Source organism: Sarcophilus harrisii, chromosome 6, assembly GCF_902635505.1.
Source record: "Sarcophilus harrisii chromosome 6, mSarHar1.11, whole genome shotgun sequence".
Taxonomy (NCBI): domain Eukaryota; kingdom Metazoa; phylum Chordata; class Mammalia; order Dasyuromorphia; family Dasyuridae; genus Sarcophilus; species Sarcophilus harrisii.
Window position 1 is genome coordinate 251,744,958 of NC_045431.1, and position 8,775 is coordinate 251,753,732.

Sequence of the window (8,775 nt, forward strand, 5' to 3'; positions counted from 1 at the left end):
TTACTCTGCCTCAAGTTATAACCATTCCCTCTTAATGTTTGAGAAGATAAAGTTCTTATATCTTAGACTTCAGGCTATAATCATTCCCTCTTAATATTTGATGGGATAAACGTCTTTATCCATTTTAGACATCATTAGAATATTAGGAGCCTCTCCAGTACCTCCTTCCATTATGGAATCCTAGGTTCCCCCATTAGGTCATCCCCATCCAGGTACCTCCCCCAGTATGTCAGTACCTCCCCCAGTATGTCATTGTTCTTGTAACCCTATAAAAAAAAAAAAAAAAAAAACTTGTATTGCACTTTCCCTGCTGGATTCTTGGAAACAATTGTCTCATTCAGCTCTGGGACCAAACCATGGATCCATTTGGTCCCAGTAAATCTCTCCCATTTAATAAAACATTAAATGCTCTCTAATCTGTATCTTGCTCAGTTTCTCCGGCATTGCAATATGAAATCTCCAGTGAGCATTAAACTTATTGATTTCTTTGGGAGTCTCTCCAATTTATCCAGTATGTATCTTAGATAAGTATAATTTTTAGTGTGTTGTCTCATGAGACTAGGAGGTTCCAGAGAACAAAGATTATTGTTATTTGCTCTTTATTCCTACTCTCAACAGCCTACAAAGCAAAACAATAATATTGGTAATTTACTTTCGACGCCACACATTCATATATAACATTTATTTTCCAATTCTTTCCTCTAATTTTAATCTCCCTACCTCTCCCTCTCTATGCACACGCACAGATGCACATATGTGCATACACACACACACACAGTTTTAAAATACTTTTTTAATTTCTGGTTTACAAGAAGATCAAGAATGAGAGGAACAACTGTCCCTCTGTAATACCAGAGAAGCTGAGACAATACAGAGATTAGGTTTTTAATCATTTTAATAGGGATCCAATTAATGTACTCCACCTTACTTCTGGGCCAATGAGACTTGGATTTGTCCCCTCTATAGCTCTATCTCTGTAACAACATGGTGTTCCACACCTGCAAGTCTCAAATATCTTCTTTTGGCATCAGAGTGACATTATTTTGGACTTGTTCTCCAAAAGGATGAGGACAAAGTCTCTATTTCTTGGATTAGAGTTGAAAGAGCTATGTCTCAAACCTTGGGAAGTGAGCCCTAAAACTGAGTTCCACCAGAAAGAGTGACAATAATGAAGCCTTAATCCTTGCATAAAGGCCGAATCTTAGATCTACCCACCTCCAAAGATCTGAGTGTATGTACTGAGGGCCCATTCTTCTGTAGATCTTTTAGACTTTTTCACAGATTAATGACATCTACTTTAAATCTTGAGTTCAAGACATTGACCTCCATACCTGAGATTACGTGGTGTCTCCTAAACCATGTTCTTTTAAGGAAGTCTGTTCATCTATATGGTTAATCTTATAGAATTGAGTCAATTGAACAAAAGGATTTTTTGAAAGATCTGCATCCTTATAATATAAAGCCCAGATTTAACTCCAGGATTTTCAACTATTTTGGTTCCACAATCTTTCCCCTTATCATGTATGTATGAGTTGAACTTGTGATCTTGTGCAAGAAAGATAGACTACTAGAATTTCTTCTTAGCTCTCTATTCATTTATTTTGATCTCTATTCAGTTGGTGTTTGTCAGAGACCTTTTTTCATGTTTCCTGGAGAGTTTACATTATTTTTCAAAATTGGAATGTATTATTTATTTATTTTTTGGTTTTACACCACTATAATTTCTCTTGATGGTCATTTCTTTTCAAAAAAGCAATCCAAAGTAATAGTTTTTAAAATTATTTTTAAAAGGGGGAAAAGAAGTGGAAAGTTACCACAGCTGACAAACTCATTGAAAAAATTTAAAAAAAAATATATGGAGAGGATAAAAATGATTGCAAATATTTTACTTAGAGGTAAACCTGTTCTTTGTAAATGTTCTTTGTGAATAAAGTGAGCAAAGAATTCTCATAAGATCATGGTCTTGACCTACGCCCAAATTGTGACTTGAGATTTTTTAATAACAAGTTGTGATATAGTTAAAAGCTACAGTTGTTTGATTATCTTAAACATTCACCCCTGTCTTCCCCCAACACACACACACACTTTTTCACTAGCATTTAAAGTACCTAATATGATAAAATGAATTCTGATGAACATATTTAGTCTCTGGGTAAATTAGAACTTGCCAGTAAACGGGAGAAAACTCAGAAAGGGGTGGGTGGAGACTTCTACATTAGAGTTTATATAATTCTGAGTTTGTAGCTTGTCCTTACACTACTCTACTGACATCTTATTTGTTTGCAGTTGCCCTCTCATGCCCAGAGTTTATATTTAAAAAAAAAAAAAAAAAAAAAAAAAAAGATTTTTGGTAAGGGTCACATATCATGGGATATTTATACTTTATATTCGCTTTTTCATATAATTAGTCTTTCCAATTATACTATAACAAATATTCTATGTGTTTGTGTGCACGTATTTGCACTTGCACATACACAAGTCCAACACAAGTGACCCTGGGTAAAACATGTTTCACTGATTGTCTCAGTTCCTTCATCTATAAAATTATCTAGGGATGGAAATGGCAAACTACTTCAATATCTTTGCCAACAAAAGTACAAATAGGTCATGAATTTAGACACAACTGAATTCCACGTGCGCACGCGCCTCCCCACGTGCGCACGCGCCTCCCCACGTGCGCACGCGCCTCCCCACGTGCGCACGCGCCTCCCCACGTGCGCACGCGTCTCCCCACATTTCACAAACACATGCACACACTGTTATGCCACAGTCTCCTTGAACTGTTTTACCTCAGTTTCCTTGCATTTGTTTCTCTGAATTATCTCTATTGTCCTGAATACTAGTATGCAACCCCCACCTTTTTACTGTCCTTAGGGCTGCACTACCCCCTCTAAACATTCTAAAAGATAAGAAGATCTCAGATACATAATTGACATCTTTACCTCTCTTTATTCAGACATCCTGACTCTGTCTTCCTAATAAGAATTTATCATTTTCCCCCCATCCTGCTAGAACCAAATTTATGGTCCTGAGACTTCCTGCTCTTTGCTTCCTGCCTGTTTCTCTTCTTACTAGAATCCTATTAAAAAACAAACAAACAAACAAAAAAAAAACAAAAACAAAAACAAAACCTGGAATTCTCACATTCACCACTGGATACTTTAAGACAGTCTTGTACAAGTCAATCAATTAAGCTCTCCAATAAATATTAAAACTCTTATCTCTATCTTGCCTTAGTTTCTCTGGCATTACAACACATACACATGAATATCAGCCAGCAATCTTAAAGCTTTAAATTGTTGGATTCTATGCCATTGAATTTAATAAATGTTTTTGCTATGTGCAATGCATTCTGACAATCAACAGGTTCACAAAGATAGTAAGCTGAATTAAAAAAAATCTAACAAAGAAATTTAGCTTCAAAGGAAAAAAACTGGTTTAAAGAAAATGAACCCATTTTCAAAATAAATATAATAACCTGATTAGCTATAATTCCAAAGAGAGAAAGACATTAAGACTCTCTTTGGATTTTGAATATCATTCATAATAATCCCAGTGTTCTGGGTAGCATTTATCTACTCAATAGCTCTGGGATTTGTGTAATATTGATACAATTATTTTTAGTAGGACATTATACAAGTTTATATACCCTAAATCTCTTCCTTATATCCCATGGGAATCAACAAACTTGGGAATCAGTGATTAGGTCCCCAAAGCCAGGATGATTCATATAAGTTCTCCTGAATCTATAGATGAGTCTATTCTTATAATTCAATAGAAAGCATTTCAATCCTCCTTAGGTATGTTGTATCTATAGGATTATTTTGAGGGAAGGAATATGTGATGTTATTTTTAATTGTTAAAATCATAAGAACTTGAGATTAATAATTAGATATCCAGATTTGTGTCTTCTTCTCTCCATTTATCAGCAGTCTAATCATTTTAAATAGTTATACCACAGAGGATCTAAAAGCACCTTATATGCATCCTCTTTGACAATGAAGAACATTGAAATATACAAATTTAGGTAATGCGAAACAATAAATGAATAAAATTCAGTGAAAAAAGATATGCCCAGAATGTTTTTAAAAAAAAAAAATGTAGAATAATCATACATTTACTCAAAAGATGTTATAGAAAACAAGACTAGAATTTTTAAAGTATAATTTCCTCTTCTCTTGCCTTCTGCTAGGTTCATATATGAAGAATCCAAACATTCTTTATATTGAAATATTTTTATGCTATGCTATATATATATATATATATATATATATATATATATATATATATATATATATTTTTGATAATTAGGTATCTTCAAGCAGAAAGGCATTAAAATAATTTATCCTATTAACTCTGGAAGAAACCAAAAGAATATAGATAACCTTGTCTTATTTGAAATGCATTATTTGTTTTGGCTTCAGTGGAAGATAATTATGGATGGAAGACAATTCTTCCCAGATTTAGAAACAAGGAATTTATAAAGAGTTGTTGAGTTAAAATGAAGAGGAAAATTAACTTGAAATATGTACTAGTGGTATTTAAAATATACATAAAGTATGTAGAGTGAAATTTAAATAGGAAAAAAATAATTTGAACAAAATAATGGCTTTATATTTTAGCAATTTTTTAATTGATACCCTATTTTTTAAAAATGATATTTATCCCCTTCATTGCTAACACATTAAAGCATTTTGCCATTGAAAGACAATAAATTTCACTAAAATGTTCAGATAAATAAAGGCATTTTAATACTATATTCCTTTTCTAGACTCCAGGAAATCAGATAGCGAAGCTTATTAAGGTTTATTTTTAATAGATCTATTTGCTGTAGTTTGAACACAACCCCTTTCTAATATGAAGTTTAGTCTTCCCAACTCATTCGTCCTTATTATCACTTGCAAACATGTTTTTCCACATCCCTCCATTATGAAATTAAAAAAAGGAGGGGAATAAATCAAGACACAAGCAGGTTTCATTGCAAAGGCAAAGTACTTCTTGATCGAGAAGGAAATAGGGAAGTCACTTATTTTTGTCTTTTCTTCTCTCTGCCTATCTTTCCTCTCTCTGTTTCTCTATCTCTGTATCTCTTTCCCTAAAAGGTTCTGTCTTTGTTTCCCTGTCTGTCTCTCAATAGGATTTTGAAACTGATTAGAATTTCAAGGAACTGTGATTTAATTCATATAAGGCTTTCTCCTACCATTACATACCAGAAACTCTATGTGTTTATATTTAGTCCTTTGTTGTCAAATAGAAAAGGAGTTTTGTTTTTGTTTTTGTTTTTTTTTTAAAGTTGTTTGGGTCCTCACCAAATGTCAACTATAGAATCAGGCTCTTTGTTTCTATAAAGTTTTTCCAGTTGAATTGAAATATAACTTTCCAAGCAAAGTGTACTCTCTAGTATAAGTGTCGCCAATTCATCTCCCTACAAAAATAAGGTATCTTAGGTAGATATTAATGAAATCTCACTATAACTAGGAGGCAGTGGAGTAGCACAATTGACAATGTTTTGGTCTTAGTGTCCAGAAAATCTGAGTAAACATTTAATAAATATTTGTTGTGCTGAATTATAAATGGCTAAGAAATTTATTATAATATGGGAAGAAAAATAACATTGTTCTTGGAGAAGAGAATCCAAATCCTACCTTTGTTACTAATTGCCTGACCATATTACTGCATTTAATTGATCCTGAAGATTGTCAATAAAAAAAAAAAAAAAAAAAAAAGACAGGTTTCCTTACAACTCTAAATCCACAAGAACATTTTAATGATTCCATAATAATAGTATAAATTATTTCAATCAATTTCTGTTATGACAATCTATCTAGCATTTCTTTTTTTTTCCTATTTAAAAGAAAGGAAAACTTAGGCTTTAGAAATATTTGGAAAAATTTACATTTTTATATTTGTCTAAGTTTATGTGAGGTTTCGTGAAGATTTCTTCGTACGAGTTGTTGATTTTTTGCGCTTTCATCCAATATCAAAGATATTACTCACTGTAGTTTCTCACTGAATTAATAATCATTATTCAGCTTATTAATTTCAGGATTTTACTTAAGTAGAGTTCTTGAAAGTGATCTGTGTGATTATTTTGAAATAATCAACTTCAATAGAATTTTCCAGGTAGCATAGAGTGGACACTTATTTGGGAAAAATCATGGAATAATTGATGATATGCTCTTGGAGAATCAGATGATGTTTAGTCAGTTCTTCCATTTAAAACAAACATAATAGGCTTATATAAATACATATTTATATGCATATATACCCATATACGGGCGTATATATTTGTGTTTTGGTGGTGAGAGAGGCCTGGTATCTAGGAAATTTAGAGAATTATCAGAGGTATATAAAGGCTTCATCTATGAATAAGGGATTAGAGGAAATATGAAAATTATTTATAAGTTGCAAAAAGGATTGACTATTTTCCTGAATGAATTTAAAAGTATTTATTAAGCAGTTCTTATGGTGACTAGAATTTAAAGAGAATTTGAAGATCATCTAGAAATTCAGTGTAATATAAGCCTATATATTTGTTTCCAGAAGATTAACAATCAAATGCTTGTTGTTTAATTGTCAAGGTTACTAAAGCAACATTTTTTATGGTTTCCCCAACCGATTCTGTTCTAAAATGTAATTTTTATACAGCTACTAGAGGATTATTTCTATAAACCTATTATCTTTCTATAAACCAGTTATCTGGTTTCACTAGGATTCCCCCCTTCCCAGAAACTTTAATGATTCTCCATAACTATAACACATAATAAAATGTGAATATCATAGTATATTCATGCTATGTTATTAGCACATTTTAATATGTCTTTCTTTGCTTTTGTTACCTGTGCATTTTATGGGCAAATGCTTTTTGCTTACAGTATGCTTTTTTCTCATCTCATCTTTACTTTCACCAATGATAACCTAATGTTTTATGTTCATTAAAAATCTAATCCCAATATCTCCAGGTATTAGTATTTTTTTTTTTAAACCTAATGTATGTTTCCTTCTCATTTCTGTTTTACTTCCATCAAAGATCACCTAATGTTTTATGTTCATTGAAATGCTAATCCCAGTATCTCTAGGTTATTAGTGTTTTTTTGTTTTTTTGTCTCCCCACTAGGTATCTCCTTCTAGTCTTTGTCTTCTACTGTACTTACATAAAATAGTATCATATTTTCTTCGTAGTAGAATATAAGTTCCTCAAGAGGAGGGATCATTTTTTGTTTGTTTTCTTTGTATCCCCAAGCAGATAACGAGGCATTTTATGTATCAAGTGCCTAATAAAATATATCATAAAATTAAACTGAATTTTGTTTCCCAAATCGTGAAAGAATGCAGGCTTTTGAGAAGAGATTTGTGGCATTTTTATCATTTTATTTATAAATAACAGCACTCTGTGCACATAGTAGAGGTTTAATAAAGTGGCATATATCAGTGTTTCTATTTCAACTCTTATTTTAATTATGAGATAAATTAGAAATAAGAGGCATTCCACCAACCAAAAATATTATAGATGTGTTAAGAATTGATCTGAGGATATTTTGATAATGTTTCCATGAATGAAGCTCTCTAAAATGGTTTCCTCATCTGACATAATGAGGAAAATAATGAAAGTCATTATATTTCCCATAGGATTATTTTGAAAATTATAGAAAATATTATTTTCAAAATGCTAGATAAAGTTTAAAAAAAAAAAAACTTATTTTTCCCCCTTTTCTCCTTTTTCTTCTTCCTCCCATTCCTTGTTCTCATTCATTTTTGTTCTTTTCCACAGTAAATTGAATAGTAATGCATACATTAATGCTTTAATAAACATGTATAAAATTGAATTTTATTTTTCTCTCTCAGAATGCAAGTTTGATGACATAATTGTTCATAATTAATTAAAAGATTTTTGACCTTGGCCACTATTCATCATTCTTTTATGAATCTTTTTCTTAGAATACTACATCAGCAACACACAAAGGCAATATAAACAGAGATCATCCAATTTGAGGAAAAAAACACTAGAGGATTAAAAGTTAAAATATGTCCCCAGTTGCACTTTCCCCCTTGATTGATATATTATTCAATGTACCATTCAAATGGGTTTTCCCTTTGGGCTAATTAAATAAATGTTTACATAAGTATAAAGATAAATATGAGGTAGCAAAGCTTTAAGTTTCCAAAGTCACTAAGTAAAATATGACTTTCTTCCACTTGAATTCATCAGACAAGACACCTAATTGTTCTTTGGCCAGGTAGGTTTAAGGAACTTCAAGAGATGGTTTTGGAGGAAAGCAATCTAGGGAACCCACAGGTGAGAGTACCAAGGACTTGTGACTAACATACTTTGCTTGAGTCTTGATAACTGACAGAATTTAGTACTGAATAAGAAAGAAGGTGGTTGTATCTATAGTTTTGGATTTTACCCCCTCTAAATGAGGGGTGAATGCACCTCCTCATGTGTTACTGGTTGAAATTGGTGTCTGTAGGGCATTTTCCTCTTTTATCACAATAAATATTAACTTTTTGATTATTGCCAAAAGGAGTTGAGAGAATACCTGCTAAAGGTTTCTACAGGTATGACTTAAATTTTCCATTTTTCTTTTCAAGTTAAAAATATAAATAAAATCATTGCTTCTTCCCATTTGCTATTATTTTTTTTTTTGTAAATCATACATATTCACATTAAAAATCCCAATAGGTAACACAAAGACACATGTACACATGCGCTATTCTTGAAAAAACATAATTTTCCTCTATAGTATCTTCTCTCTACAAACCCCATAAGTAGAT